Consider the following 26,491-nt stretch of genomic DNA (forward strand, 5'->3'; position numbering starts at 1 on the left):
TGCCTGAGGCGGCAGCACTGCTGGTTCCGTGGTGTAATGGCTAGCACTCTGGACTTTGAATCCAGCGATCCGAGTTCGAATCTCGGCGGAACCTTGACTTGCTTCGTCCCGGCCCTTGTTTAATGTGGGACGCGCCAGTGAAATCTGCCTACGGGCCAATTGTAAAAGCAGCCCTTTTAGCACCTTGGAGTCAGATCTCATCGCATTTCTGCCAGAACGGGATGATGCCAATCCCGAGGTGGCGTCTTAAGCTCGCCACCGGTGCCTGCTTTTGCTCTCTCCTGAACCACGGATGTGTTTTCTTCGAAGGACACAGCATTAAGAGACAAGCTGCAGTCAAGCGGTGTTGTTTTTGGAGCTCCTCTCTGTGTTCCACAGACAGCTGGTGAAAAGGTGACAGGAATTGAAATGAGGCGCATGCTGGACAGGTGCTCTTTTCTTTAATTTGATTCAACAATTCACAGGAACAGCTGGACACAGAGAAACCGCAATTTTACCAGGGAGAGGAGCGGCAAAGCCAGGCCCCGAGCCCTACCGTTCAACCAGTTTTCAGGGAAACCAGGAACCTCAAATCCCAGTTTCAATCACTACAAAACGGTAACAATGACATTTGTACGTACAAGGCAGTCCAACGACATCAAAAACAGTGCATACAATGCAGACTCCCGGAAAGCCAGGGACACGTGCTCTTGAACACAGTCCGTCTGAGATCTCACTTTGCTTAAAAGCATTGCTCATCGCAGCGCTGACACAGCGATGGCCGCCGGTAAGGGAGAGAAACAGCAGCGGTGCTGTTTGAATAGGCAGCTGTACTGCAGATGTGCGACTTGTCCTACAGCTGTACTTAGCAGAAGGAAGGCTAACTGTGAGGTGAGAAAGCTGAAGCCAAAGTGAAATGCTGGCGAGGCGATTGTCCAGCAGCTTGAAAGTTTGCCAGTGAGAGAGATTAGCGAGCAGTAGCCCGGCTCAGAGTTGTTCATGGCCGACAGCAGCCCTGCTCCCGCTGAGAAACTAGATTTCGCGGACAGGTCGGCATATCTGGCACGGCCCGAGCTGCTTTCGAAAACTTCGGCAAAGTGGATTTCGGAGGCGAGGGCGACCGGCCTTACAGGGCAGCAGGCCGAGACAGCGTGGTTGCACTTGCGAAAGACCGAGTGCACGAGCTGCTGGATCAGCAGATCCACAGTCGCCATTGTGATCCTTGTCGTTGTTGTTTCCACGCTTGACGAAGGAGGCAAACATCCTTGAGCAGTGGTTCGGCAGCCCCTGCTGTCTCCGGGTTCCATGGTGTAACGGTGAGCACTCTGGACTCTGAATCCAGCGATCCGAGTTCAAATCTCGGTGGAGCCTTCTTTCTGGCAGCGTGAGCGATTGTCTTCGACAGAACTGTTGATTTCACAAATTCCACACCCATGATGGAAGTGGGCTGGTTTTCCCCTTGCGACAGTGTTTGCGATGCTCCTGCGTCGAGCGCGCGAGCTGCTTTTGCTCTGCCCTGTACCACGCAAGTGTTCCCTGCCAAGGACGCAGCAGCGAGAGACCAGATTCTGAGAGCGTTGCTGCAAGTGTGAATGCAGGAAAGCTCAGGCCTGCCTGAGGCGGCAGCACTGCTGGTTCCATGGTGTAATGGTTAGCACTCTGGACTTTGAATCCAGCGATCCGAGTTCGAATCTCGGCGGTACCTTGACTTGCTTCGTCCCGGCCCTTGTTTAATGTGGGAAGCGCCAGTGAAATCTGCCTACGGGCCAATTGTAAAAGCCGCCCTTTTAGCACCTTGGAGTCAGATCTCATCGCATTTCTGCCAGAACGGGATGATGCCAATCCCGAGGTGGCGTCTTAAGCTCGCCACCGGTGCCTGCTTTTGCTCTCTCCTGAACCACGGATGTGTTTTCTTCGAAGGACACAGCATTAAGAGACAAGCTGCAGTCAAGCGGTGTTGTTTTTGGAGCTCCTCTCTGTGTTCCACAGACAGCTGGTGAAAAGGTGACAGGAATTGAAATGAGGCGCATGCTGGACAGGTGCTCTTTTCTTTAATTTGATTCAACAATTCACAGGAACAGCTGGACACAGAGAAACCGCAATTTTACCAGGGAGAGGAGCGGCAAAGCCAGGCCCCGAGCCCTACCGTTCAACCAGCTTTCAGGGAAACCAGGAACCTCAAATCCCAGTTTCAATCACTACAAAACGGTAACAATGACATTTGTACGTACAAGGCAGTCCAACGACATCAAAAACAGTGCATACAATGCAGACTCCCGGAAAGCCAGGGACACGTGCTCTTGAACACAGTCCGTCTGAGATCTCACTTTGCTTAAAAGCATTGCTCATCGCAGCGCTGACACAGCGATGGCCGCCGGTAAGGGAGAGAAACAGCAGCGGTGCTGTTTGAATAGGCAGCTGTACTGCAGATGTGCGACTTGTCCTACAGCTGTACTTAGCAGAAGGAAGGCTAACAGTGAGGTGAGAAAGCTGAAGCCAAAGTGAAATGCTGGCGAGGCGATTGTCCAGCAGCTTGAAAGTTTGCCAGTGAGAGAGATTAGCGAGCAGTAGCCCGGCTCAGAGTTGTTCATGGCCGACAGCAGCCCTGCTCCCGCTGAGAAACTAGGTTTCGCGGACAGGTCGGCATATCTGGCACGGCCCGAGCTGCTTTCGAAAACTTCGGCAAAGTGGATTTCGGAGGCGAGGGCGACCGGCCTTACAGGGCAGCAGGCCGAGACAGCGTGGTTGCACTTGCGAAAGACCGAGTGCACGAGCTGCTGGATCAGCAGATCCACAGTCGCCATTGTGATCCTTGTCGTTGTTGTTTCCACGCTTGACGAAGGAGGCTAACATCCTTGAGCAGTGGTTCGGCAGCCCCTGCTGTCTCAGGGTTCCATGGTGTAATGGTGAGCACTCTGGACTCTGAATCCAGCGATCCGAGTTCAAATCTCGGTGGAGCCTTCTTTCTGGCAGCGTGAGCGATTGTCTTCGACAGAACTGTTGATTTCACAAATTCCACACCCATGATGGAAGTGGGCTGGTTTTCCCCTTGCGACAGTGTTTGCGATGCTCCTGCGTCGAGCGCGCGAGCAGCTTTTGCTCTGCCCTGTACCACGCAAGTATTCCCTGCCAAGGACGCAGCAGCGAGAGACCAGATTCTGAGAGCGTTGCTGCAAGTGTGAATGCAGGAAAGCTCAGGCCTGCCTGAGGCAGCAGCACTGCTGGTTCCGTGGTGTAATGGCTAGCACTCTGGACTTTGAATCCAGCGATTCGAGTTCGAATCTCGGCGGAACCTTGACTTGCTTCGTCCCGGCCCTTGTTTAATGTGGGACGCACCTGTGAAATCTGCCTACGGGCCAATTGTAAAAGCAGCCCTTTTAGCACCTTGGAGTCAGATCTCATCGCATTTCTGCCAGAACGGGATGATGCCAATCCCGAGGTGGCGTCTTAAGCTCGCCACCGGTGCCTGCTTTTGCTCTCTCCTGAACCACGGATGTGTTTTCTTCGAAGGACACAGCATTAAGAGACAAGCTGCAGTCAAGCGGTGTTGTTTTTGGAGCTCCTCTCTGTGTTCCACAGACAGCTGGTGAAAAGGTGACAGGAATTGAAATGAGGCGCATGCTGGACAGGTGCTCTTTTCTTTAATTTGATTCAACAATTCACAGGAACAGCTGGACACAGAGAAACCGCAATTTTACCAGGGAGAGGAGCGGCAAAGCCAGGCCCCGAGCCCTACCGTTCAACCAGTTTTCAGGGAAACCAGGAACCTCAAATCCCAGTTTCAATCACTACAAAACGGTAACAATGACATTTGTACGTACAAGGCAGTCCAACGACATCAAAAACAGTGCATACAATGCAGACTCCCGGAAAGCCAGGGACACGTGCTCTTGAACACAGTCCGTCTGAGATCTCACTTTGCTTAAAAGCATTGCTCATCGCAGCGCTGACACAGCGATGGCCGCCGGTAAGGGAGAGAAACAGCAGCGGTGCTGTTTGAATAGGCAGCTGTACTGCAGATGTGCGACTTGTCCTACAGCTGTACTTAGCAGAAGGAAGGCTAACTGTGAGGTGAGAAAGCTGAAGCCAAAGTGAAATGCTGGCGAGGCGATTGTCCAGCAGCTTGAAAGTTTGCCAGTGAGAGAGATTAGCGAGCAGTAGCCCGGCTCAGAGTTGTTCATGGCCGACAGCAGCCCTGCTCCCGCTGAGAAACTAGGTTTCGCGGACAGGTCGGCATATCTGGCACGGCCCGAGCTGCTTTCGAAAACTTCGGCAAAGTGGATTTCGGAGGCGAGGGCGACCGGCCTTACAGGGCAGCAGGCCGAGACAGCGTGGTTGCACTTGCGAAAGACCGAGTGCACGAGCTGCTGGATCAGCAGATCCACAGTCGCCATTGTGATCCTTGTCGTTGTTGTTTCCACGCTTGACGAAGGAGGCAAACATCCTTGAGCAGTGGTTCGGCAGCCCCTGCTGTCTCCGGGTTCCATGGTGTAACGGTGAGCACTCTGGACTCTGAATCCAGCGATCCGAGTTCAAATCTCGGTGGAGCCTTCTTTCTGGCAGCGTGAGCGATTGTCTTCGACAGAACTGTTGATTTCACAAATTCCACACCCATGATGGAAGTGGGCTGGTTTTCCCCTTGCGACAGTGTTTGCGATGCTCCTGCGTCGAGCGCGCGAGCAGCTTTTGCTCTGCCCTGTACCACGCAAGTATTCCCTGCCAAGGACGCAGCAGCGAGAGACCAGATTCTGAGAGCGTTGCTGCAAGTGTGAATGCAGGAAAGCTCAGGCCTGCCTGAGGCAGCAGCACTGCTGGTTCCGTGGTGTAATGGCTAGCACTCTGGACTTTGAATCCAGCGATCCGAGTTCGAATCTCGGCGGAACCTTGACTTGCTTCGTCCCGGCCCTTGTTTAATGTGGGACGCGCCAGTGAAATCTGCCTACGGGCCAATTGTAAAAGCAGCCCTTTTAGCACCTTGGAGTCAGATCTCATCGCATTTCTGCCAGAACGGGATGATGCCAATCCCGAGGTGGCGTCTTAAGCTCGCCACCGGTGCCTGCTTTTGCTCTCTCCTGAACCACGGATGTGTTTTCTTCGAAGGACACAGCATTAAGAGACAAGCTGCAGTCAAGCGGTGTTGTTTTTGGAGCTCCTCTCTGTGTTCCACAGACAGCTGGTGAAAAGGTGACAGGAATTGAAATGAGGCGCATGCTGGACAGGTGCTCTTTTCTTTAATTTGATTCAACAATTCACAGGAACAGCTGGACACAGAGAAACCGCAATTTTACCAGGGAGAGGAGCGGCAAAGCCAGGCCCCGAGCCCTACCGTTCAACCAGTTTTCAGGGAAACCAGGAACCTCAAATCCCAGTTTCAATCACTACAAAACGGTAACAATGACATTTGTACGTACAAGGCAGTCCAACGACATCAAAAACAGTGCATACAATGCAGACTCCCGGAAAGCCAGGGACACGTGCTCTTGAACACAGTCCGTCTGAGATCTCACTTTGCTTAAAAGCATTGCTCATCGCAGCGCTGACACAGCGATGGCCGCCGGTAAGGGAGAGAAACAGCAGCGGTGCTGTTTGAATAGGCAGCTGTACTGCAGATGTGCGACTTGTCCTACAGCTGTACTTAGCAGAAGGAAGGCTAACTGTGAGGTGAGAAAGCTGAAGCCAAAGTGAAATGCTGGCGAGGCGATTGTCCAGCAGCTTGAAAGTTTGCCAGTGAGAGAGATTAGCGAGCAGTAGCCCGGCTCAGAGTTGTTCATGGCCGACAGCAGCCCTGCTCCCGCTGAGAAACTAGGTTTCGCGGACAGGTCGGCATATCTGGCACGGCCCGAGCTGCTTTCGAAAACTTCGGCAAAGTGGATTTCGGAGGCGAGGGCGACCGGCCTTACAGGGCAGCAGGCCGAGATAGCGTGGTTGCACTTGCGAAAGACCGAGTGCACGAGCTGCTGGATCAGCAGATCCACAGTCGCCATTGTGATCCTTGTCGTTGTTGTTTCCACGCTTGACGAAGGAGGCAAACATCCTTGAGCAGTGGTTCGGCAGCCCCTGCTGTCTCAGGGTTCCATGGTGTAATGGTGAGCACTCTGGACTCTGAATCCAGCGATCCGAGTTCAAATCTCGGTGGAGCCTTCTTTCTGGCAGCGTGAGCGATTGTCTTCGACAGAACTGTTGATTTCACAAATTCCACACCCATGATGGAAGTGGGCTGGTTTTCCCCTTGCGACAGTGTTTGCGATGCTCCTGCGTCGAGCGCGCGAGCAGCTTTTGCTCTGCCCTGTACCACGCAAGTATTCCCTGCCAAGGACGCAGCAGCGAGAGACCAGATTCTGAGAGCGTTGCTGCAAGTGTGAATGCAGGAAAGCTCAGGCCTGCCTGAGGCGGTAGCACTGCTGGTTCCGTGGTGTAATGGCTAGCACTCTGGACTTTGAATCCAGCGATCCGAGTTCGAATCTCGGCGGAACCTTGACTTGCTTCGTCCCGGCCCTTGTTTAATGTGGGACGCACCTGTGAAATCTGCCTACGGGCCAATTGTAAAAGCAGCCCTTTTAGCACCTTGGAGTCAGATCTCATCGCATTTCTGCCAGAACGGGATGATGCCAATCCCGAGGTGGCGTCTTAAGCTCGCCACCGGTGCCTGCTTTTGCTCTCTCCTGAACCACGGATGTGTTTTCTTCGAAGGACACAGCATTAAGAGACAAGCTGCAGTCAAGCGGTGTTGTTTTTGGAGCTCCTCTCTGTGTTCCACAGACAGCTGGTGAAAAGGTGACAGGAATTGAAATGAGGCGCATGCTGGACAGGTGCTCTTTTCTTTAATTTGATTCAACAATTCACAGGAACAGCTGGACACAGAGAAACCGCAATTTTACCAGGGAGAGGAGCGGCAAAGCCAGGCCCCGAGCCCTACCGTTCAACCAGTTTTCAGGGAAACCAGGAACCTCAAATCCCAGTTTCAATCACTACAAAACGGTAACAATGACATTTGTACGTACAAGGCAGTCCAACGACATCAAAAACAGTGCATACAATGCAGACTCCCGGAAAGCCAGGGACACGTGCTCTTGAACACAGTCCGTCTGAGATCTCACTTTGCTTAAAAGCATTGCTCATCGCAGCGCTGACACAGCGATGGCCGCCGGTAAGGGAGAGAAACAGCAGCGGTGCTGTTTGAATAGGCAGCTGTACTGCAGATGTGCGACTTGTCCTACAGCTGTACTTAGCAGAAGGAAGGCTAACTGTGAGGTGAGAAAGCTGAAGCCAAAGTGAAATGCTGGCGAGGCGATTGTCCAGCAGCTTGAAAGTTTGCCAGTGAGAGAGATTAGCGAGCAGTAGCCCGGCTCAGAGTTGTTCATGGCCGACAGCAGCCCTGCTCCCGCTGAGAAACTAGGTTTCGCGGACAGGTCGGCATATCTGGCACGGCCCGAGCTGCTTTCGAAAACTTCGGCAAAGTGGATTTCGGAGGCGAGGGCGACCGGCCTTACAGGGCAGCAGGCCGAGATAGCGTGGTTGCACTTGCGAAAGACCGAGTGCACGAGCTGCTGGATCAGCAGATCCACAGTCGCCATTGTGATCCTTGTCGTTGTTGTTTCCACGCTTGACGAAGGAGGCAAACATCCTTGAGCAGTGGTTCGGCAGCCCCTGCTGTCTCAGGGTTCCATGGTGTAATGGTGAGCACTCTGGACTCTGAATCCAGCGATCCGAGTTCAAATCTCGGTGGAGCCTTCTTTCTGGCAGCGTGAGCGATTGTCTTCGACAGAACTGTTGATTTCACAAATTCCACACCCATGATGGAAGTGGGCTGGTTTTCCCCTTGCGACAGTGTTTGCGATGCTCCTGCGTCGAGCGCGCGAGCAGCTTTTGCTCTGCCCTGTACCACGCAAGTATTCCCTGCCAAGGACGCAGCAGCGAGAGACCAGATTCTGAGAGCGTTGCTGCAAGTGTGAATGCAGGAAAGCTCAGGCCTGCCTGAGGCGGTAGCACTGCTGGTTCCGTGGTGTAATGGCTAGCACTCTGGACTTTGAATCCAGCGATCCGAGTTCGAATCTCGGCGGAACCTTGACTTGCTTCGTCCCGGCCCTTGTTTAATGTGGGACGCACCTGTGAAATCTGCCTACGGGCCAATTGTAAAAGCAGCCCTTTTAGCACCTTGGAGTCAGATCTCATCGCATTTCTGCCAGAACGGGATGATGCCAATCCCGAGGTGGCGTCATAAGCTCGCCACCGGTGCCTGCTTTTGCTCTCTCCTGAACCACGGATGTGTTTTCTTCGAAGGACACAGCATTAAGAGACAAGCTGCAGTCAAGCGGTGTTGTTTTTGGAGCTCCTCTCTGTGTTCCACAGACAGCTGGTGAAAAGGTGACAGGAATTGAAATGAGGCGCATGCTGGACAGGTGCTCTTTTCTTTAATTTGATTCAACAATTCACAGGAACAGCTGGACACAGAGAAACCGCAATTTTACCAGGGAGAGGAGCGGCAAAGCCAGGCCCCGAGCCCTACCGTTCAACCAGTTTTCAGGGAAACCAGGAACCTCAAATCCCAGTTTCAATCACTACAAAACGGTAACAATGACATTTGTACGTACAAGGCAGTCCAACGACATCAAAAACAGTGCATACAATGCAGACTCCCGGAAAGCCAGGGACACGTGCTCTTGAACACAGTCCGTCTGAGATCTCACTTTGCTTAAAAGCATTGCTCATCGCAGCGCTGACACAGCGATGGCCGCCGGTAAGGGAGAGAAACAGCAGCGGTGCTGTTTGAATAGGCAGCTGTACTGCAGATGTGCGACTTGTCCTACAGCTGTACTTAGCAGAAGGAAGGCTAACTGTGAGGTGAGAAAGCTGAAGCCAAAGTGAAATGCTGGCGAGGCGATTGTCCAGCAGCTTGAAAGTTTGCCAGTGAGAGAGATTAGCGAGCAGTAGCCCGGCTCAGAGTTGTTCATGGCCGACAGCAGCCCTGCTCCCGCTGAGAAACTAGGTTTCGCGGACAGGTCGGCATATCTGGCACGGCCCGAGCTGCTTTCGAAAACTTCGGCAAAGTGGATTTCGGAGGCGAGGGCGACCGGCCTTACAGGGCAGCAGGCCGAGACAGCGTGGTTGCACTTGCGAAAGACCGAGTGCACGAGCTGCTGGATCAGCAGATCCACAGTCGCCATTGTGATCCTTGTCGTTGTTGTTTCCACGCTTGACGAAGGAGGCAAACATCCTTGAGCAGTGGTTCGGCAGCCCCTGCTGTCTCAGGGTTCCATGGTGTAACGGTGAGCACTCTGGACTCTGAATCCAGCGATCCGAGTTCAAATCTCGGTGGAGCCTTCTTTCTGGCAGCGTGAGCGATTGTCTTCGACAGAACTGTTGATTTCACAAATTCCACACCCATGATGGAAGTGGGCTGGTTTTCCCCTTGCGACAGTGTTTGCGATGCTCCTGCGTCGAGCGCGCGAGCAGCTTTTGCTCTGCCCTGTACCACGCAAGTATTCCCTGCCAAGGACGCAGCAGCGAGAGACCAGATTCTGAGAGCGTTGCTGCAAGTGTGAATGCAGGAAAGCTCAGGCCTGCCTGAGGCAGCAGCACTGCTGGTTCCGTGGTGTAATGGCTAGCACTCTGGACTTTGAATCCAGCGATCCGAGTTCGAATCTCGGCGGAACCTTGACTTGCTTCGTCCCGGCCCTTGTTTAATGTGGGACGCGCCAGTGAAATCTGCCTACGGGCCAATTGTAAAAGCAGCCCTTTTAGCACCTTGGAGTCAGATCTCATCGCATTTCTGCCAGAACGGGATGATGCCAATCCCGAGGTGGCGTCTTAAGCTCGCCACCGGTGCCTGCTTTTGCTCTCTCCTGAACCACGGATGTGTTTTCTTCGAAGGACACAGCATTAAGAGACAAGCTGCAGTCAAGCGGTGTTGTTTTTGGAGCTCCTCTCTGTGTTCCACAGACAGCTGGTGAAAAGGTGACAGGAATTGAAATGAGGCGCATGCTGGACAGGTGCTCTTTTCTTTAATTTGATTCAACAATTCACAGGAACAGCTGGACACAGAGAAACCGCAATTTTACCAGGGAGAGGAGCGGCAAAGCCAGGCCCCGAGCCCTACCGTTCAACCAGTTTTCAGGGAAACCAGGAACCTCAAATCCCAGTTTCAATCACTACAAAACGGTAACAATGACATTTGTACGTACAAGGCAGTCCAACGACATCAAAAACAGTGCATACAATGCAGACTCCCGGAAAGCCAGGGACACGTGCTCTTGAACACAGTCCGTCTGAGATCTCACTTTGCTTAAAAGCATTGCTCATCGCAGCGCTGACACAGCGATGGCCGCCGGTAAGGGAGAGAAACAGCAGCGGTGCTGTTTGAATAGGCAGCTGTACTGCAGATGTGCGACTTGTCCTACAGCTGTACTTAGCAGAAGGAAGGCTAACTGTGAGGTGAGAAAGCTGAAGCCAAAGTGAAATGCTGGCGAGGCGATTGTCCAGCAGCTTGAAAGTTTGCCAGTGAGAGAGATTAGCGAGCAGTAGCCCGGCTCAGAGTTGTTCATGGCCGACAGCAGCCCTGCTCCCGCTGAGAAACTAGGTTTCGCGGACAGGTCGGCATATCTGGCACGGCCCGAGCTGCTTTCGAAAACTTCGGCAAAGTGGATTTCGGAGGCGAGGGCGACCGGCCTTACAGGGCAGCAGGCCGAGATAGCGTGGTTGCACTTGCGAAAGACCGAGTGCACGAGCTGCTGGATCAGCAGATCCACAGTCGCCATTGTGATCCTTGTCGTTGTTGTTTCCACGCTTGACGAAGGAGGCAAACATCCTTGAGCAGTGGTTCGGCAGCCCCTGCTGTCTCAGGGTTCCATGGTGTAATGGTGAGCACTCTGGACTCTGAATCCAGCGATCCGAGTTCAAATCTCGGTGGAGCCTTCTTTCTGGCAGCGTGAGCGATTGTCTTCGACAGAACTGTTGATTTCACAAATTCCACACCCATGATGGAAGTGGGCTGGTTTTCCCCTTGCGACAGTGTTTGCGATGCTCCTGCGTCGAGCGCGCGAGCAGCTTTTGCTCTGCCCTGTACCACGCAAGTATTCCCTGCCAAGGACGCAGCAGCGAGAGACCAGATTCTGAGAGCGTTGCTGCAAGTGTGAATGCAGGAAAGCTCAGGCCTGCCTGAGGCGGTAGCACTGCTGGTTCCGTGGTGTAATGGCTAGCACTCTGGACTTTGAATCCAGCGATCCGAGTTCGAATCTCGGCGGAACCTTGACTTGCTTCGTCCCGGCCCTTGTTTAATGTGGGACGCACCTGTGAAATCTGCCTACGGGCCAATTGTAAAAGCAGCCCTTTTAGCACCTTGGAGTCAGATCTCATCGCATTTCTGCCAGAACGGGATGATGCCAATCCCGAGGTGGCGTCTTAAGCTCGCCACCGGTGCCTGCTTTTGCTCTCTCCTGAACCACGGATGTGTTTTCTTCGAAGGACACAGCATTAAGAGACAAGCTGCAGTCAAGCGGTGTTGTTTTTGGAGCTCCTCTCTGTGTTCCACAGACAGCTGGTGAAAAGGTGACAGGAATTGAAATGAGGCGCATGCTGGACAGGTGCTCTTTTCTTTAATTTGATTCAACAATTCACAGGAACAGCTGGACACAGAGAAACCGCAATTTTACCAGGGAGAGGAGCGGCAAAGCCAGGCCCCGAGCCCTACCGTTCAACCAGTTTTCAGGGAAACCAGGAACCTCAAATCCCAGTTTCAATCACTACAAAACGGTAACAATGACATTTGTACGTACAAGGCAGTCCAACGACATCAAAAACAGTGCATACAATGCAGACTCCCGGAAAGCCAGGGACACGTGCTCTTGAACACAGTCCGTCTGAGATCTCACTTTGCTTAAAAGCATTGCTCATCGCAGCGCTGACACAGCGATGGCCGCCGGTAAGGGAGAGAAACAGCAGCGGTGCTGTTTGAATAGGCAGCTGTACTGCAGATGTGCGACTTGTCCTACAGCTGTACTTAGCAGAAGGAAGGCTAACTGTGAGGTGAGAAAGCTGAAGCCAAAGTGAAATGCTGGCGAGGCGATTGTCCAGCAGCTTGAAAGTTTGCCAGTGAGAGAGATTAGCGAGCAGTAGCCCGGCTCAGAGTTGTTCATGGCCGACAGCAGCCCTGCTCCCGCTGAGAAACTAGGTTTCGCGGACAGGTCGGCATATCTGGCACGGCCCGAGCTGCTTTCGAAAACTTCGGCAAAGTGGATTTCGGAGGCGAGGGCGACCGGCCTTACAGGGCAGCAGGCCGAGATAGCGTGGTTGCACTTGCGAAAGACCGAGTGCACGAGCTGCTGGATCAGCAGATCCACAGTCGCCATTGTGATCCTTGTCGTTGTTGTTTCCACGCTTGACGAAGGAGGCAAACATCCTTGAGCAGTGGTTCGGCAGCCCCTGCTGTCTCAGGGTTCCATGGTGTAATGGTGAGCACTCTGGACTCTGAATCCAGCGATCCGAGTTCAAATCTCGGTGGAGCCTTCTTTCTGGCAGCGTGAGCGATTGTCTTCGACAGAACTGTTGATTTCACAAATTCCACACCCATGATGGAAGTGGGCTGGTTTTCCCCTTGCGACAGTGTTTGCGATGCTCCTGCGTCGAGCGCGCGAGCAGCTTTTGCTCTGCCCTGTACCACGCAAGTATTCCCTGCCAAGGACGCAGCAGCGAGAGACCAGATTCTGAGAGCGTTGCTGCAAGTGTGAATGCAGGAAAGCTCAGGCCTGCCTGAGGCGGTAGCACTGCTGGTTCCGTGGTGTAATGGCTAGCACTCTGGACTTTGAATCCAGCGATCCGAGTTCGAATCTCGGCGGAACCTTGACTTGCTTCGTCCCGGCCCTTGTTTAATGTGGGACGCACCTGTGAAATCTGCCTACGGGCCAATTGTAAAAGCAGCCCTTTTAGCACCTTGGAGTCAGATCTCATCGCATTTCTGCCAGAACGGGATGATGCCAATCCCGAGGTGGCGTCATAAGCTCGCCACCGGTGCCTGCTTTTGCTCTCTCCTGAACCACGGATGTGTTTTCTTCGAAGGACACAGCATTAAGAGACAAGCTGCAGTCAAGCGGTGTTGTTTTTGGAGCTCCTCTCTGTGTTCCACAGACAGCTGGTGAAAAGGTGACAGGAATTGAAATGAGGCGCATGCTGGACAGGTGCTCTTTTCTTTAATTTGATTCAACAATTCACAGGAACAGCTGGACACAGAGAAACCGCAATTTTACCAGGGAGAGGAGCGGCAAAGCCAGGCCCCGAGCCCTACCGTTCAACCAGTTTTCAGGGAAACCAGGAACCTCAAATCCCAGTTTCAATCACTACAAAACGGTAACAATGACATTTGTACGTACAAGGCAGTCCAACGACATCAAAAACAGTGCATACAATGCAGACTCCCGGAAAGCCAGGGACACGTGCTCTTGAACACAGTCCGTCTGAGATCTCACTTTGCTTAAAAGCATTGCTCATCGCAGCGCTGACACAGCGATGGCCGCCGGTAAGGGAGAGAAACAGCAGCGGTGCTGTTTGAATAGGCAGCTGTACTGCAGATGTGCGACTTGTCCTACAGCTGTACTTAGCAGAAGGAAGGCTAACTGTGAGGTGAGAAAGCTGAAGCCAAAGTGAAATGCTGGCGAGGCGATTGTCCAGCAGCTTGAAAGTTTGCCAGTGAGAGAGATTAGCGAGCAGTAGCCCGGCTCAGAGTTGTTCATGGCCGACAGCAGCCCTGCTCCCGCTGAGAAACTAGGTTTCGCGGACAGGTCGGCATATCTGGCACGGCCCGAGCTGCTTTCGAAAACTTCGGCAAAGTGGATTTCGGAGGCGAGGGCGACCGGCCTTACAGGGCAGCAGGCCGAGACAGCGTGGTTGCACTTGCGAAAGACCGAGTGCACGAGCTGCTGGATCAGCAGATCCACAGTCGCCATTGTGATCCTTGTCGTTGTTGTTTCCACGCTTGACGAAGGAGGCAAACATCCTTGAGCAGTGGTTCGGCAGCCCCTGCTGTCTCTGGGTTCCATGGTGTAATGGTGAGCACTCTGGACTCTGAATCCAGCGATCCGAGTTCAAATCTCGGTGGAGCCTTCTTTCTGGCAGCGTGAGCGATTGTCTTCGACAGAACTGTTGATTTCACAAATTCCACACCCATGATGGAAGTGGGCTGGTTTTCCCCTTGCGACAGTGTTTGCGATGCTCCTGCGTCGAGCGCGCGAGCAGCTTTTGCTCTGCCCTGTACCACGCAAGTATTCCCTGCCAAGGACGCAGCAGCGAGAGACCAGATTCTGAGAGCGTTGCTGCAAGTGTGAATGCAGGAAAGCTCAGGCCTGCCTGAGGCGGTAGCACTGCTGGTTCCGTGGTGTAATGGCTAGCACTCTGGACTTTGAATCCAGCGATCCGAGTTCGAATCTCGGCGGAACCTTGACTTGCTTCGTCCCGGCCCTTGTTTAATGTGGGACGCACCTGTGAAATCTGCCTACGGGCCAATTGTAAAAGCAGCCCTTTTAGCACCTTGGAGTCAGATCTCATCGCATTTCTGCCAGAACGGGATGATGCCAATCCCGAGGTGGCGTCTTAAGCTCGCCACCGGTGCCTGCTTTTGCTCTCTCCTGAACCACGGATGTGTTTTCTTCGAAGGACACAGCATTAAGAGACAAGCTGCAGTCAAGCGGTGTTGTTTTTGGAGCTCCTCTCTGTGTTCCACAGACAGCTGGTGAAAAGGTGACAGGAATTGAAATGAGGCGCATGCTGGACAGGTGCTCTTTTCTTTAATTTGATTCAACAATTCACAGGAACAGCTGGACACAGAGAAACCGCAATTTTACCAGGGAGAGGAGCGGCAAAGCCAGGCCCCGAGCCCTACCGTTCAACCAGTTTTCAGGGAAACCAGGAACCTCAAATCCCAGTTTCAATCACTACAAAACGGTAACAATGACATTTGTACGTACAAGGCAGTCCAACGACATCAAAAACAGTGCATACAATGCAGACTCCCGGAAAGCCAGGGACACGTGCTCTTGAACACAGTCCGTCTGAGATCTCACTTTGCTTAAAAGCATTGCTCATCGCAGCGCTGACACAGCGATGGCCGCCGGTAAGGGAGAGAAACAGCAGCGGTGCTGTTTGAATAGGCAGCTGTACTGCAGATGTGCGACTTGTCCTACAGCTGTACTTAGCAGAAGGAAGGCTAACTGTGAGGTGAGAAAGCTGAAGCCAAAGTGAAATGCTGGCGAGGCGATTGTCCAGCAGCTTGAAAGTTTGCCAGTGAGAGAGATTAGCGAGCAGTAGCCCGGCTCAGAGTTGTTCATGGCCGACAGCAGCCCTGCTCCCGCTGAGAAACTAGGTTTCGCGGACAGGTCGGCATATCTGGCACGGCCCGAGCTGCTTTCGAAAACTTCGGCAAAGTGGATTTCGGAGGCGAGGGCGACCGGCCTTACAGGGCAGCAGGCCGAGACAGCGTGGTTGCACTTGCGAAAGACCGAGTGCACGAGCTGCTGGATCAGCAGATCCACAGTCGCCATTGTGATCCTTGTCGTTGTTGTTTCCACGCTTGACGAAGGAGGCAAACATCCTTGAGCAGTGGTTCGGCAGCCCCTGCAGTCTCAGGGTTCCATGGTGTAATGGTGAGCACTCTGGACTCTGAATCCAGCGATCCGAGTTCAAATCTCGGTGGAGCCTTCTTTCTGGCAGTGTGAGCGATTGTCTTCGACAGAACTGTTGATTTCACAAATTCCACACCCATGATGGAAGTGGGCTGGTTTTCCCCTTGCGACAGTGTTTGCGATGCTCCTGCGTCGAGCGCGCGAGCAGCTTTTGCTCTGCCCTGTACCACGCAAGTATTCCCTGCCAAGGACGCAGCAGCGAGAGACCAGATTCTGAGAGCGTTGCTGCAAGTGTGAATGCAGGAAAGCTCAGGCCTGCCTGAGGCGGCAGCACTGCTGGTTCCGTGGTGTAATGGCTAGCACTCTGGACTTTGGATCCAGCGATCCGAGTTCGAATCTCGGCGGAACCTTGACTTGCTTCGTCCCGGCCCTTGTTTAATGTGGGACGCGCCAGTGAAATCTGCCTACGGGCCAATTGTAAGAGCAGCCCTTTTAGCACCTTGGAGTCAGATCTCATCGCATTTCTGCCAGAACGGGATGATGCCAATCCCGAGGTGGCGTCTTAAGCTCGCCACCGGTGCCTGCTTTTGCTCTCTCCTGAACCACGGATGTGTTTTCTTCGAAGGACACAGCATTAAGAGACAAGCTGCAGTCAAGCGGTGTTGTTTTTGGAGCTCCTCTCTGTGTTCCACAGACAGCTGGTGAAAAGGTGACAGGAATTGAAATGAGGCGCATGCTGGACAGGTGCTCTTTTCTTTAATTTGATTCAACAATTCACAGGAACAGCTGGACACAGAGAAACAGCAATTTTACCAGGGAGAGGAGCGGCAAAGCCAGGCCCCGAGCCCTACCGTTCAACCAGTTTTCAGGGAAACCAGGAACCTCAAATCCCAGTTTCAATCACTACAAAACGGTAACAATGACATTTGTACGTACAAGGCAGTCCAACGACATCAAAAACAGTGCATACAATGCAGACTCCCGGAAAGCCAGGGACACGTGCTCTTGAACACAGTCCGTCTGAGATCTCACTTTGCTTAAAAGCATTGCTCATCGCAGCGCTGACACAGCGATGGCCGCCGGTAAGGGAGAGAAACAGCAGCGGTGCTGTTTGAATAGGCAGCTGTACTGCAGATGTGCGACTTGTCCTACAGCTGTACTTAGCAGAAGGAAGGCTAACTGTGAGGTGAGAAAGCTGAAGCCAAAGTGAAATGCTGGCGAGGCGATTGTCCAGCAGCTTGAAAGTTTGCCAGTGAGAGAGATTAGCGAGCAGTAGCCCGGCTCAGAGTTGTTCATGGCCGACAGCAGCCCTGCTCCCGCTGAGAAACTAGGTTTCGCGGACAGGTCGGCATATCTGGCACGGCCCGAGCTGCTTTCGAAAACTTCGGCAAAGTGGATTTCGGAGGCGAGGGCGACCGGCCTTACAGGGCAGCAGGCCGAGACAGCGTGGTTGCACTTGCGAAAGACCGAGTGCACGAGCTGCTGGATCAGCAGATCCACAGTCGCCATTGTGATCCTTGTCGTTGTTGTTTCCACGCTTGACGAAGGAGGCAAACATCCTTGAGCAGTGGTTCGGCAGCCCCTGCTGTCTCAGGGTTCCATGGTGTAATGGTGAGCACTCTGGACTCTGAATCCAGCGATCCGAGTTCAAATCTCGGTGGAGCCTTCTTTCTGGCAGCGTGAGCGATTGTCTTCGACAGAACTGTTGATTTCACAAATTCCACACCCATGATGGAAGTGGGCTGGTTTTCCCCTTGCGACAGTGTTTGCGATGCTCCTGCGTCGAGCGCGCGAGCTGCTTTTGCTCTGCCCTGTACCACGCAAGTATTCCCTGCCAAGGACGCAGCAGCGAGAGACCAGATTCTGAGAGCGTTGCTGCAAGTGTGAATGCAGGAAAGCTCAGACCTGCCTGAGGCGGCAGCGCTGCTGGTTCCGTGGTGTAATGGCTACCACTCTGGACTTTGAATCCAGCGATCCGAGTTCGAATCTCGGCGGAACCTTGACTTGCTTCGTCCCGGCCCTTGTTTAATGTGGGACGCGCCAGTGAAATCTGCCTACGGGCCAATTGTAAAAGCAGCCCTTTTAGCACCTTGGAGTCAGATCTCATCGCATTTCTGCCAGAACGGGATGATGCCAATCCCGAGGTGGCGTCTTAAGCTCGCCACCGGTGCCTGCTTTTGCTCTCTCCTGAACCACGGATGTGTTTTCTTCGAAGGACACAGCATTAAGAGACAAGCTGCAGTCAAGCGGTGTTGTTTTTGGAGCTCCTCTCTGTGTTCCACAGACAGCTGGTGAAAAGGTGACAGGAATTGAAATGAGGCGCATGCTGGACAGGTGCTCTTTTCTTTAATTTGATTCAACAATTCACAGGAACAGCTGGACACAGAGAAACCGCAATTTTACCAGGGAGAGGAGCGGCAAAGCCAGGCCCCGAGCCCTACCGTTCAACCAGTTTTCAGGGAAACCAGGAACCTCAAATCCCAGTTTCAATCACTACAAAACGGTAACAATGACATTTGTACGTACAAGGCAGTCCAACGACATCAAAAACAGTGCATACAATGCAGACTCCCGGAAAGCCCGGGACACGTGCTCTTGAACACAGTCCGTCTGAGATCTCACTTTGCTTAAAAGCATTGCTCATCGCAGCGCTGACACAGCGATGGCCGCCGGTAAGGGAGAGAAACAGCAGCGGTGCTGTTTGAATAGGCAGCTGTACTGCAGATGTGCGACTTGTCCTACAGCTGTACTTAGCAGAAGGAAGGCTAACTGTGAGGTGAGAAAGCTGAAGCCAAAGTGAAATGCTGGCGAGGCGATTGTCCAGCAGCTTGAAAGTTTGCCAGTGAGAGAGATTAGCGAGCAGTAGCCCGGCTCAGAGTTGTTCATGGCCGACAGCAGCCCTGCTCCCGCTGAGAAACTAGGTTTCGCGGACAGGTCGGCATATCTGGCACGGCCCGAGCTGCTTTCGAAAACTTCGGCAAAGTGGATTTCGGAGGCGAGGGCGACCGGCCTTACAGGGCAGCAGGCCGAGACAGCGTGGTTGCACTTGCGAAAGACCGAGTGCACGAGCTGCTGGATCAGCAGATCCACAGTCGCCATTGTGATCCTTGTCGTTGTTGTTTCCACGCTTGACGAAGGAGGCAAACATCCTTGAGCAGTGGTTCGGCAGCCCCTGCAGTCTCAGGGTTCCATGGTGTAATGGTGAGCACTCTGGACTCTGAATCCAGCGATCCGAGTTCAAATCTCGGTGGAGCCTTCTTTCTGGCAGCGTGAGCGATTGTCTTCGACAGAACTGTTGATTTCACAAATTCCACACCCATGATGGAAGTGGGCTGGTTTTCCCCTTGCGACAGTGTTTGCGATGCTCCTGCGTCGAGCGCGCGAGCTGCTTTTGCTCTGCCCTGTACCACGCAAGTATTCCCTGCCAAGGACGCAGCAGCGAGAGACCAGATTCTGAGAGGGTTGCTGCAAGTGTGAATGCAGGAAAGCTCAGGCCTGCCTGGGGCGGCAGCACTGCTGGTTCCGTGGTGTAATGGCTAGCACTCTGGACTTTGAATCCAGCGATCCGGGTTCGAATCTCGGCGGAACCATGACTTGCTTCGTCCCGGCCCTTGTTTAATGTGGGACGCGCCAGTGAAATCTGCCTACGGGCCAATTGTAAAAGCAGCCCTTTTAGCACCTTGGAGTCAGATCTCATCGCATTTCTGCCAGAACGGGATGATGCCAATCCCGAGGTGGCGTCTTAAGCTCGCCACCGGTGCCTGCTTTTGCTCTCTCCTGAACCACGGATGTGTTTTCTTCGAAGGACACAGCATTAAGAGACAAGCTGCAGTCAAGCGGTGTTGTTTTTGGAGCTCCTCTCTGTGTTCCACAGACAGCTGGTGAAAAGGTGACAGGAATTGAAATGAGGCGCATGCTGGACAGGTGCTCTTTTCTTTAATTTGATTCAACAATTCACAGGAACAGCTGGACACAGAGAAACCGCAATTTTACCAGGGAGAGGAGCGGCAAAGCCAGGCCCCGAGCCCTACCGTTCAACCAGTTTTCAGGGAAACCAGGAACCTCAAATCCCAGTTTCAATCACTACAAAACGGTAACAATGACATTTGTACGTACAAGGCAGTCCAACGACATCAAAAACAGTGCATACAATGCAGACTCCCGGAAAGCCAGGGACACGTGCTCTTGAACACAGTCCGTCTGAGATCTCACTTTGCTTAAAAGCATTGCTCATCGCAGCGCTGACACAGCGATGGCCGCCGGTAAGGGAGAGAAACAGCAGCGGTGCTGTTTGAATAGGCAGCTGTACTGCAGATGTGCGACTTGTCCTACAGCTGTACTTAGCAGAAGGAAGGCTAACTGTGAGGTGAGAAAGCTGAAGCCAAAGTGAAATGCTGGCGAGGCGATTGTCCAGCAGCTTGAAAGTTTGCCAGTGAGAGAGATTAGCGAGCAGTAGCCCGGCTCAGAGTTGTTCATGGCCGACAGCAGCCCTGCTCCCGCTGAGAAACTAGGTTTCGCGGACAGGTCGGCATATCTGGCACGGCCCGAGCTGCTTTCGAAAACTTCGGCAAAGTGGATTTCGGAGGCGAGGGCGACCGGCCTTACAGGGCAGCAGGCCGAGACAGCGTGGTTGCACATGCGAAAGACCGAGTGCACGAGCTGCTGGATCAGCAGATCCACAGTCGCCATTGTGATCCTTGTCGTTGTTGTTTCCACGCTTGACGAAGGAGGCAAACATCCTTGAGCAGTGGTTCGGCAGCCCCTGCAGTCTCAGGGTTCCATGGTGTAATGGTGAGCACTCTGGACTCTGAATCCAGCGATCCGAGTTCAAATCTCGGTGGAGCCTTCTTTCTGGCAGCGTGAGCGATTGTCTTCGACAGAACTGTTGATTTCACAAATTCCACACCCATGATGGAAGTGGGCTGGTTTTCCCCTTGCGACAGTGTTTGCGATGCTCCTGCGTCGAGCGCGCGAGCTGCTTTTGCTCTGCCCTGTACCACGCAAGTATTCCCTGCCAAGGACGCAGCAGCGAGAGACCAGATTCTGAGAGCGTTGCTGCAAGTGTGAATGCAGGAAAGCTCAGGCCTGCCTGAGACGGCAGCACTGCTGGTTCCGTGGTGTAATGTCTAGCACTCTGGACTTTGAATCCAGCGATCTGAGTTCGAATCTCGGCGGAACCATGACTTGCTTCGTCCCGGCCCTTGTTTAATGTGGGACGCGCCAGTGAAATCTGCCTACGGGCCAATTGTAAAAGCCGCCCTCTTAGCACCTTGGAGTCAGATCTCATCGCATTTCTGCCAGAACGGGATGATGCCAATCCCGAGGTGGCGTCTTAAGCTCGCCACCGGTGCCTGCTTTTGCTCTCTCCTGAACCACGGATGTGTTTTCTTCGAAGGACACAGCATTAAGAGACAAGCTGCAGTCAAGCGGTGTTGTTTTTGGAGCTCCTCTCTGTGTTCCACAGACAGCTGGTGAAAAGGTGACAGGAATTGAAATGAGGCGCATGCTGGACAGGTGCTCTTTTCTTTAATTTGATTCAACAATTCACAGGAACAGCTGGACACAGAGAAACCGCAATTTTACCAGGGAGAGGAGCGGCAAAGCCAGGCCCCGAGCCCTACCGTTCAACCAGTTTTCAGGGAAACCAGGAACCTCAAATCCCAGTTTCAATCACTACAAAACGGTAACAATGACATTTGTACGTACAAGGCAGTCCAACGACATCAAAAACAGTGCATACAATGCAGACTCCCGGAAAGCCAGGGACACGTGCTCTTGAACACAGTCCGTCTGAGATCTCACTTTGCTTAAAAGCATTGCTCATCGCAGCGCTGACACAGCGATGGCCGCCGGTAAGGGAGAGAAACAGCAGCGGTGCTGTTTGAATAGGCAGCTGTACTGCAGATGTGCGACTTGTCCTACAGCTGTACTTAGCAGAAGGAAGGCTAACTGTGAGGTGAGAAAGCTGAAGCCAAAGTGAAATGCTGGCGAGGCGATTGTCCAGCAGCTTGAAAGTTTGCCAGTGAGAGAGATTAGCGAGCAGTAGCCCGGCTCAGAGTTGTTCATGGCCGACAGCAGCCCTGCTCCCGCTGAGAAACTAGGTTTCGCGGACAGGTCGGCATATCTGGCACGGCCCGAGCTGCTTTCGAAAACTTCGGCAAAGTGGATTTCGGAGGCGAGGGCGACCGGCCTTACAGGGCAGCAGGCCGAGACAGCGTGGTTGCACTTGCGAAAGACCGAGTGCACGAGCTGCTGGATCAGCAGATCCACAGTCGCCATTGTGATCCTTGTCGTTGTTGTTTCCACGCTTGACGAAGGAGGCAAACATCCTTGAGCAGTGGTTCGGCAGCCCCGGCAGTCTCAGGGTTCCATGGTGTAATGGTGAGCACTCTGGACTCTGAATCCAGCGATCCGAGTTCAAATCTCGGTGGAGCCTTCTTTCTGGCAGCGTGAGCGATTGTCTTCGACAGAACTGTTGATTTCACAAATTCCACACCCATGATGGAAGTGGGCTGGTTTTCCCCTTGCGACAGTGTTTGCGATGCTCCTGCGTCGAGCGCGCGAGCTGCTTTTGCTCTGCCCTGTACCACGCAAGTATTCCCTGCCAAGGACGCAGCAGCGAGAGACCAGATTCTGAGAGCGTTGCTGCAAGTGTGAATGCAGGAAAGCTCAGGCCTGCCTGGGGCGGCAGCACTGCTGGTTCCGTGGTGTAATGGCTAGCACTCTGGACTTTGAATCCAGCGATCCGAGTTCGAATCTCGGCGGAACCATGACTTGCTTCGTCCCGGCCCTTGTTTAATGTGGGACGCGCCAGTGAAATCTGCCTACGGGCCAATTGTAAAAGCAGCCCTTTTAGCACCTTGGAGTCAGATCTCATCGCATTTCTGCCAGAACGGGATGATGCCAATCCCGAGGTGGCGTCTTAAGCTCGCCACCGGTGCCTGCTTTTGCTCTCTCCTGAACCACGGATGTGTTTTCTTCGAAGGACACAGCATTAAGAGACAAGCTGCAGTCAAGCGGTGTTGTTTTTGGAGCTCCTCTCTGTGTTCCACAGACAGCTGGTGAAAAGGTGACAGGAATTGAAATGAGGCGCATGCTGGACAGGTGCTCTTTTCTTTAATTTGATTCAACAATTCACAGGAACAGCTGGACACAGAGAAACCGCAATTTTACCAGGGAGAGGAGCGGCAAAGCCAGGCCCCGAGCCCTACCGTTCAACCAGTTTTCAGGGAAACCAGGAACCTCAAATCCCAGTTTCAATCACTACAAAACGGTAACAATGACATTTGTACGTACAAGGCAGTCCAACGACATCAAAAACAGTGCATACAATGCAGACTCCCGGAAAGCCAGGGACACGTGCTCTTGAACACAGTCCGTCTGAGATCTCACTTTGCTTAAAAGCATTGCTCATCGCAGCGCTGACACAGCGATGGCCGCCGGTAAGGGAGAGAAACAGCAGCGGTGCTGTTTGAATAGGCAGCTGTACTGCAGATGTGCGACTTGTCCTACAGCTGTACTTAGCAGAAGGAAGGCTAACTGTGAGGTGAGAAAGCTGAAGCCAAAGTGAAATGCTGGCGAGGCGATTGTCCAGCAGCTTGAAAGTTTGCCAGTGAGAGAGATTAGCGAGCAGTAGCCCGGCTCAGAGTTGTTCATGGCCGACAGCAGCCCTGCTCCCGCTGAGAAACTAGGTTTCGCGGACAGGTCGGCATATCTGGCACGGCCCGAGCTGCTTTCGAAAACTTCGGCAAAGTGGATTTCGGAGGCGAGGGCGACCGGCCTTACAGGGCAGCAGGCCGAGACAGCGTGGTTGCACTTGCGAAAGACCGAGTGCACGAGCTGCTGGATCAGCAGATCCACAGTCGCCATTGTGATCCTTGTCGTTGTTGTTTCCACGCTTGACGAAGGAGGCAAACATCCTTGAGCAGTGGTTCGGCAGCACCTGCTGTCTCAGGGTTCCATGGTGTAATGGTGAGCACTCTGGACTCTGAATCCAGCGATCCGAGTTCAAATCTCGGTGGAGCCTTCTTTCTGGCAGCGTGAGCGATTGTCTTCGACAGAACTGTTGATTTCACAAATTCCACACCCATGATGGAAGTGGGCTGGTTTTCCCCTTGCGACAGTGTTTGCGATGCTCCTGCGTCGAGCGCGCGAGCTGCTTTTGCTCTGCCCTGTACCACGCAAGTATTCCCTGCCAAGGACGCAGCAGCGAGAGACCAGATTCTGAGAGCGTTGCTGCAAGTGTGAATGCAGGAAAGCTCAGGCCTGCCTGGGGCGGCAGCACTGCTGGTTCCGTGGTGTAATGGCTAGCACTCTGGACTTTGAATCCAGCGATCCGCGTTCGAATCTCGGCGGAACCATGACTTGCTTCGTCCCGGCCCTTGTTTAATGTGGGACGCGCCAGTGAAATCTGCCTACGGGCCAATTGTAAAAGCAGCCCTTTTAGCACCTTGGAGTCAGATCTCATCGCATTTCTGCCAGAACGGGATGATGCCAATCCCGAGGTGGCGTCTTAAGCTCGCCACCGGTGCCTGCTTTTGCTCTCTCCTGAACCACGGATGTGTTTTCTTCGAAGGACACAGCATTAAGAGACAAGCTGCAGTCAAGCGGTGTTGTTTTTGGAGCTCCTCTCTGTGTTCCACAGACAGCTGGTGAAAAGGTGACAGGAATTGAAATGAGGCGCATGCTGGACAGGTGCTCTTTTCTTTAATTTGATTCAACAATTCACAGGAACAGCTGGACACAGAGAAACAGCAATTTTACCAGGGAGAGGAGCGGCAAAGCCAGGCCCCGAGCCCTACCGTTCAACCAGTTTTCAGGGAAACCAGGAACCTCAAATCCCAGTTTCAATCACTACAAAACGGTAACAATGACATTTGTACGTACAAGGCAGTCCAACGACATCAAAAACAGTGCATACAATGCAGACTCCCGGAAAGCCAGGGACACGTGCTCTTGAACACAGTCCGTCTGAGATCTCACTTTGCTTAAAAGCATTGCTCATCGCAGCGCTGACACAGCGATGGCCGCCGGTAAGGGAGAGAAACAGCAGCGGTGCTGTTTGAATAGGCAGCTGTACTGCAGATGTGCGACTTGTCCTACAGCTGTACTTAGCAGAAGGAAGGCTAACTGTGAGGTGAGAAAGCTGAAGCCAAAGTGAAATGCTGGCGAGGCGATTGTCCAGCAGCTTGAAAGTTTGCCAGTGAGAGAGATTAGCGAGCAGTAGCCCGGCTCAGAGTTGTTCATGGCCGACAGCAGCCCTGCTCCCGCTGAGAAACTAGGTTTCGCGGACAGGTCGGCATATCTGGCACGGCCCGAGCTGCTTTCGAAAACTTCGGCAAAGTGGATTTCGGAGGCGAGGGCGACCGGCCTTACAGGGCAGCAGGCCGAGACAGCGTGGTTGCACTTGCGAAAGACCGAGTGCACGAGCTGCTGGATCAGCAGATCCACAGTCGCCATTGTGATCCTTGTCGTTGTTGTTTCCACGCTTGACGAAGGAGGCAAACATCCTTGAGCAGTGGTTCGGCAGCCCCTGCTGTCTCAGGGTTCCATGGTGTAATGGTGAGCACTCTGGACTCTGAATCCAGCGATCCGAGTTCAAATCTCGGTGGAGCCTTCTTTCTGGCAGCGTGAGCGATTGTCTTCGACAGAACTGTTGATTTCACAAATTCCACACCCATGATGGAAGTGGGCTGGTTTTCCCCTTGCGACAGTGTTTGCGATGCTCCTGCGTCGAGCGCGCGAGCTGCTTTTGCTCTGCCCTGTACCACGCAAGTATTCCCTGCCAAGGACGCAGCAGCGAGAGACCAGATTCTGAGAGCGTTGCTGCAAGTGTGAATGCAGGAAAGCTCAGGCCTGCCTGAGGCGGCAGCACTGCTGGTTCCGTGGTGTAATGGCTAGCACTCTGGACTTTGGATCCAGCGATCCGAGTTCGAATCTCGGCGGAACCTTGACTTGCTTCGTCCCGGCCCTTGTTTAATGTGGGACGCGCCAGTGAAATCTGCCTACGGGCCAATTGTAAGAGCAGCCCTTTTAGCACCTTGGAGTCAGATCTCATCGCATTTCTGCCAGAACGGGATGATGCCAATCCCGAGGTGGCGTCTTAAGCTCGCCACCGGTGCCTGCTTTTGCTCTCTCCTGAACCACGGATGTGTTTTCTTCGAAGGACACAGCATTAAGAGACAAGCTGCAGTCAAGCGGTGTTGTTTTTGGAGCTCCTCTCTGTGTTCCACAGACAGCTGGTGAAAAGGTGACAGGAATTGAAATGAGGCGCATGCTGGACAGGTGCTCTTTTCTTTAATTTGATTCAACAATTCACAGGAACAGCTGGACACAGAGAAACAGCAATTTTACCAGGGAGAGGAGCGGCAAAGCCAGGCCCCGAGCCCTACCGTTCAACCAGTTTTCAGGGAAACCAGGAACCTCAAATCCCAGTTTCAATCACTACAAAACGGTAACAATGACATTTGTACGTACAAGGCAGTCCAACGACATCAAAAACAGTGCATACAATGCAGACTCCCGGAAAGCCAGGGACACGTGCTCTTGAACACAGTCCGTCTGAGATCTCACTTTGCTTAAAAGCATTGCTCATCGCAGCGCTGACACAGCGATGGCCGCCGGTAAGGGAGAGAAACAGCAGCGGTGCTGTTTGAATAGGCAGCTGTACTGCAGATGTGCGACTTGTCCTACAGCTGTACTTAGCAGAAGGAAGGCTAACTGTGAGGTGAGAAAGCTGAAGCCAAAGTGAAATGCTGGCGAGGCGATTGTCCAGCAGCTTGAAAGTTTGCCAGTGAGAGAGATTAGCGAGCAGTAGCCCGGCTCAGAGTTGTTCATGGCCGACAGCAGCCCTGCTCCCGCTGAGAAACTAGGTTTCGCGGACAGGTCGGCATATCTGGCACGGCCCG

General features: G+C 53.2%; 33 non-coding genes across 33 annotated transcripts; all 33 read left to right on the forward strand.

Moving 5' to 3' along the window:
* Positions 1-22: 22 nt before the first annotated feature.
* trnaq-uug (transfer RNA glutamine (anticodon UUG)) lies at positions 23-94 on the forward strand. The gene has a single exon. It is a non-coding gene; the product is annotated as a tRNA-Gln (tRNA).
* A 1,184-nt stretch (positions 95-1,278) lies between these two features.
* On the forward strand, positions 1,279-1,350 carry trnaq-cug (transfer RNA glutamine (anticodon CUG)). Its single transcript has one exon. It is a non-coding gene; the product is annotated as a tRNA-Gln (tRNA).
* A 262-nt stretch (positions 1,351-1,612) lies between these two features.
* Positions 1,613-1,684, forward strand: trnaq-uug (transfer RNA glutamine (anticodon UUG)). The gene has a single exon. It is a non-coding gene; the product is annotated as a tRNA-Gln (tRNA).
* Positions 1,685-2,868: 1,184 nt separating this feature from the next.
* Positions 2,869-2,940, forward strand: trnaq-cug (transfer RNA glutamine (anticodon CUG)). Its single transcript has one exon. It is a non-coding gene; the product is annotated as a tRNA-Gln (tRNA).
* A 262-nt stretch (positions 2,941-3,202) lies between these two features.
* On the forward strand, positions 3,203-3,274 carry trnaq-uug (transfer RNA glutamine (anticodon UUG)). The gene has a single exon. It is a non-coding gene; the product is annotated as a tRNA-Gln (tRNA).
* A 1,184-nt stretch (positions 3,275-4,458) lies between these two features.
* trnaq-cug (transfer RNA glutamine (anticodon CUG)) lies at positions 4,459-4,530 on the forward strand. The gene has a single exon. It is a non-coding gene; the product is annotated as a tRNA-Gln (tRNA).
* A 262-nt stretch (positions 4,531-4,792) lies between these two features.
* On the forward strand, positions 4,793-4,864 carry trnaq-uug (transfer RNA glutamine (anticodon UUG)). Its single transcript has one exon. It is a non-coding gene; the product is annotated as a tRNA-Gln (tRNA).
* A 1,184-nt stretch (positions 4,865-6,048) lies between these two features.
* On the forward strand, positions 6,049-6,120 carry trnaq-cug (transfer RNA glutamine (anticodon CUG)). The gene has a single exon. It is a non-coding gene; the product is annotated as a tRNA-Gln (tRNA).
* A 262-nt stretch (positions 6,121-6,382) lies between these two features.
* On the forward strand, positions 6,383-6,454 carry trnaq-uug (transfer RNA glutamine (anticodon UUG)). Its single transcript has one exon. It is a non-coding gene; the product is annotated as a tRNA-Gln (tRNA).
* A 1,184-nt stretch (positions 6,455-7,638) lies between these two features.
* On the forward strand, positions 7,639-7,710 carry trnaq-cug (transfer RNA glutamine (anticodon CUG)). The gene has a single exon. It is a non-coding gene; the product is annotated as a tRNA-Gln (tRNA).
* Positions 7,711-7,972: 262 nt separating this feature from the next.
* trnaq-uug (transfer RNA glutamine (anticodon UUG)) lies at positions 7,973-8,044 on the forward strand. The gene has a single exon. It is a non-coding gene; the product is annotated as a tRNA-Gln (tRNA).
* A 1,184-nt stretch (positions 8,045-9,228) lies between these two features.
* On the forward strand, positions 9,229-9,300 carry trnaq-cug (transfer RNA glutamine (anticodon CUG)). The gene has a single exon. It is a non-coding gene; the product is annotated as a tRNA-Gln (tRNA).
* Positions 9,301-9,562: 262 nt separating this feature from the next.
* trnaq-uug (transfer RNA glutamine (anticodon UUG)) lies at positions 9,563-9,634 on the forward strand. Its single transcript has one exon. It is a non-coding gene; the product is annotated as a tRNA-Gln (tRNA).
* Positions 9,635-10,818: 1,184 nt separating this feature from the next.
* trnaq-cug (transfer RNA glutamine (anticodon CUG)) lies at positions 10,819-10,890 on the forward strand. Its single transcript has one exon. It is a non-coding gene; the product is annotated as a tRNA-Gln (tRNA).
* A 262-nt stretch (positions 10,891-11,152) lies between these two features.
* trnaq-uug (transfer RNA glutamine (anticodon UUG)) lies at positions 11,153-11,224 on the forward strand. Its single transcript has one exon. It is a non-coding gene; the product is annotated as a tRNA-Gln (tRNA).
* Positions 11,225-12,408: 1,184 nt separating this feature from the next.
* Positions 12,409-12,480, forward strand: trnaq-cug (transfer RNA glutamine (anticodon CUG)). The gene has a single exon. It is a non-coding gene; the product is annotated as a tRNA-Gln (tRNA).
* A 262-nt stretch (positions 12,481-12,742) lies between these two features.
* trnaq-uug (transfer RNA glutamine (anticodon UUG)) lies at positions 12,743-12,814 on the forward strand. Its single transcript has one exon. It is a non-coding gene; the product is annotated as a tRNA-Gln (tRNA).
* Positions 12,815-13,998: 1,184 nt separating this feature from the next.
* On the forward strand, positions 13,999-14,070 carry trnaq-cug (transfer RNA glutamine (anticodon CUG)). The gene has a single exon. It is a non-coding gene; the product is annotated as a tRNA-Gln (tRNA).
* Positions 14,071-14,332: 262 nt separating this feature from the next.
* trnaq-uug (transfer RNA glutamine (anticodon UUG)) lies at positions 14,333-14,404 on the forward strand. Its single transcript has one exon. It is a non-coding gene; the product is annotated as a tRNA-Gln (tRNA).
* A 1,184-nt stretch (positions 14,405-15,588) lies between these two features.
* Positions 15,589-15,660, forward strand: trnaq-cug (transfer RNA glutamine (anticodon CUG)). The gene has a single exon. It is a non-coding gene; the product is annotated as a tRNA-Gln (tRNA).
* Positions 15,661-15,922: 262 nt separating this feature from the next.
* trnaq-uug (transfer RNA glutamine (anticodon UUG)) lies at positions 15,923-15,994 on the forward strand. The gene has a single exon. It is a non-coding gene; the product is annotated as a tRNA-Gln (tRNA).
* Positions 15,995-17,178: 1,184 nt separating this feature from the next.
* On the forward strand, positions 17,179-17,250 carry trnaq-cug (transfer RNA glutamine (anticodon CUG)). The gene has a single exon. It is a non-coding gene; the product is annotated as a tRNA-Gln (tRNA).
* A 262-nt stretch (positions 17,251-17,512) lies between these two features.
* On the forward strand, positions 17,513-17,584 carry trnaq-uug (transfer RNA glutamine (anticodon UUG)). The gene has a single exon. It is a non-coding gene; the product is annotated as a tRNA-Gln (tRNA).
* A 1,184-nt stretch (positions 17,585-18,768) lies between these two features.
* On the forward strand, positions 18,769-18,840 carry trnaq-cug (transfer RNA glutamine (anticodon CUG)). The gene has a single exon. It is a non-coding gene; the product is annotated as a tRNA-Gln (tRNA).
* A 262-nt stretch (positions 18,841-19,102) lies between these two features.
* trnaq-uug (transfer RNA glutamine (anticodon UUG)) lies at positions 19,103-19,174 on the forward strand. The gene has a single exon. It is a non-coding gene; the product is annotated as a tRNA-Gln (tRNA).
* Positions 19,175-20,358: 1,184 nt separating this feature from the next.
* trnaq-cug (transfer RNA glutamine (anticodon CUG)) lies at positions 20,359-20,430 on the forward strand. Its single transcript has one exon. It is a non-coding gene; the product is annotated as a tRNA-Gln (tRNA).
* A 262-nt stretch (positions 20,431-20,692) lies between these two features.
* On the forward strand, positions 20,693-20,764 carry trnaq-uug (transfer RNA glutamine (anticodon UUG)). The gene has a single exon. It is a non-coding gene; the product is annotated as a tRNA-Gln (tRNA).
* Positions 20,765-21,948: 1,184 nt separating this feature from the next.
* trnaq-cug (transfer RNA glutamine (anticodon CUG)) lies at positions 21,949-22,020 on the forward strand. Its single transcript has one exon. It is a non-coding gene; the product is annotated as a tRNA-Gln (tRNA).
* Positions 22,021-22,282: 262 nt separating this feature from the next.
* trnaq-uug (transfer RNA glutamine (anticodon UUG)) lies at positions 22,283-22,354 on the forward strand. The gene has a single exon. It is a non-coding gene; the product is annotated as a tRNA-Gln (tRNA).
* A 1,184-nt stretch (positions 22,355-23,538) lies between these two features.
* Positions 23,539-23,610, forward strand: trnaq-cug (transfer RNA glutamine (anticodon CUG)). Its single transcript has one exon. It is a non-coding gene; the product is annotated as a tRNA-Gln (tRNA).
* A 262-nt stretch (positions 23,611-23,872) lies between these two features.
* trnaq-uug (transfer RNA glutamine (anticodon UUG)) lies at positions 23,873-23,944 on the forward strand. The gene has a single exon. It is a non-coding gene; the product is annotated as a tRNA-Gln (tRNA).
* A 1,184-nt stretch (positions 23,945-25,128) lies between these two features.
* On the forward strand, positions 25,129-25,200 carry trnaq-cug (transfer RNA glutamine (anticodon CUG)). Its single transcript has one exon. It is a non-coding gene; the product is annotated as a tRNA-Gln (tRNA).
* A 262-nt stretch (positions 25,201-25,462) lies between these two features.
* Positions 25,463-25,534, forward strand: trnaq-uug (transfer RNA glutamine (anticodon UUG)). Its single transcript has one exon. It is a non-coding gene; the product is annotated as a tRNA-Gln (tRNA).
* Positions 25,535-26,491: the final 957 nt, after the last annotated feature.

The sequence above is a fragment of the Chiloscyllium punctatum genome, chromosome 21 (genome assembly GCF_047496795.1).
Source record: "Chiloscyllium punctatum isolate Juve2018m chromosome 21, sChiPun1.3, whole genome shotgun sequence".
NCBI lineage: Eukaryota > Metazoa > Chordata > Chondrichthyes > Orectolobiformes > Hemiscylliidae > Chiloscyllium > Chiloscyllium punctatum.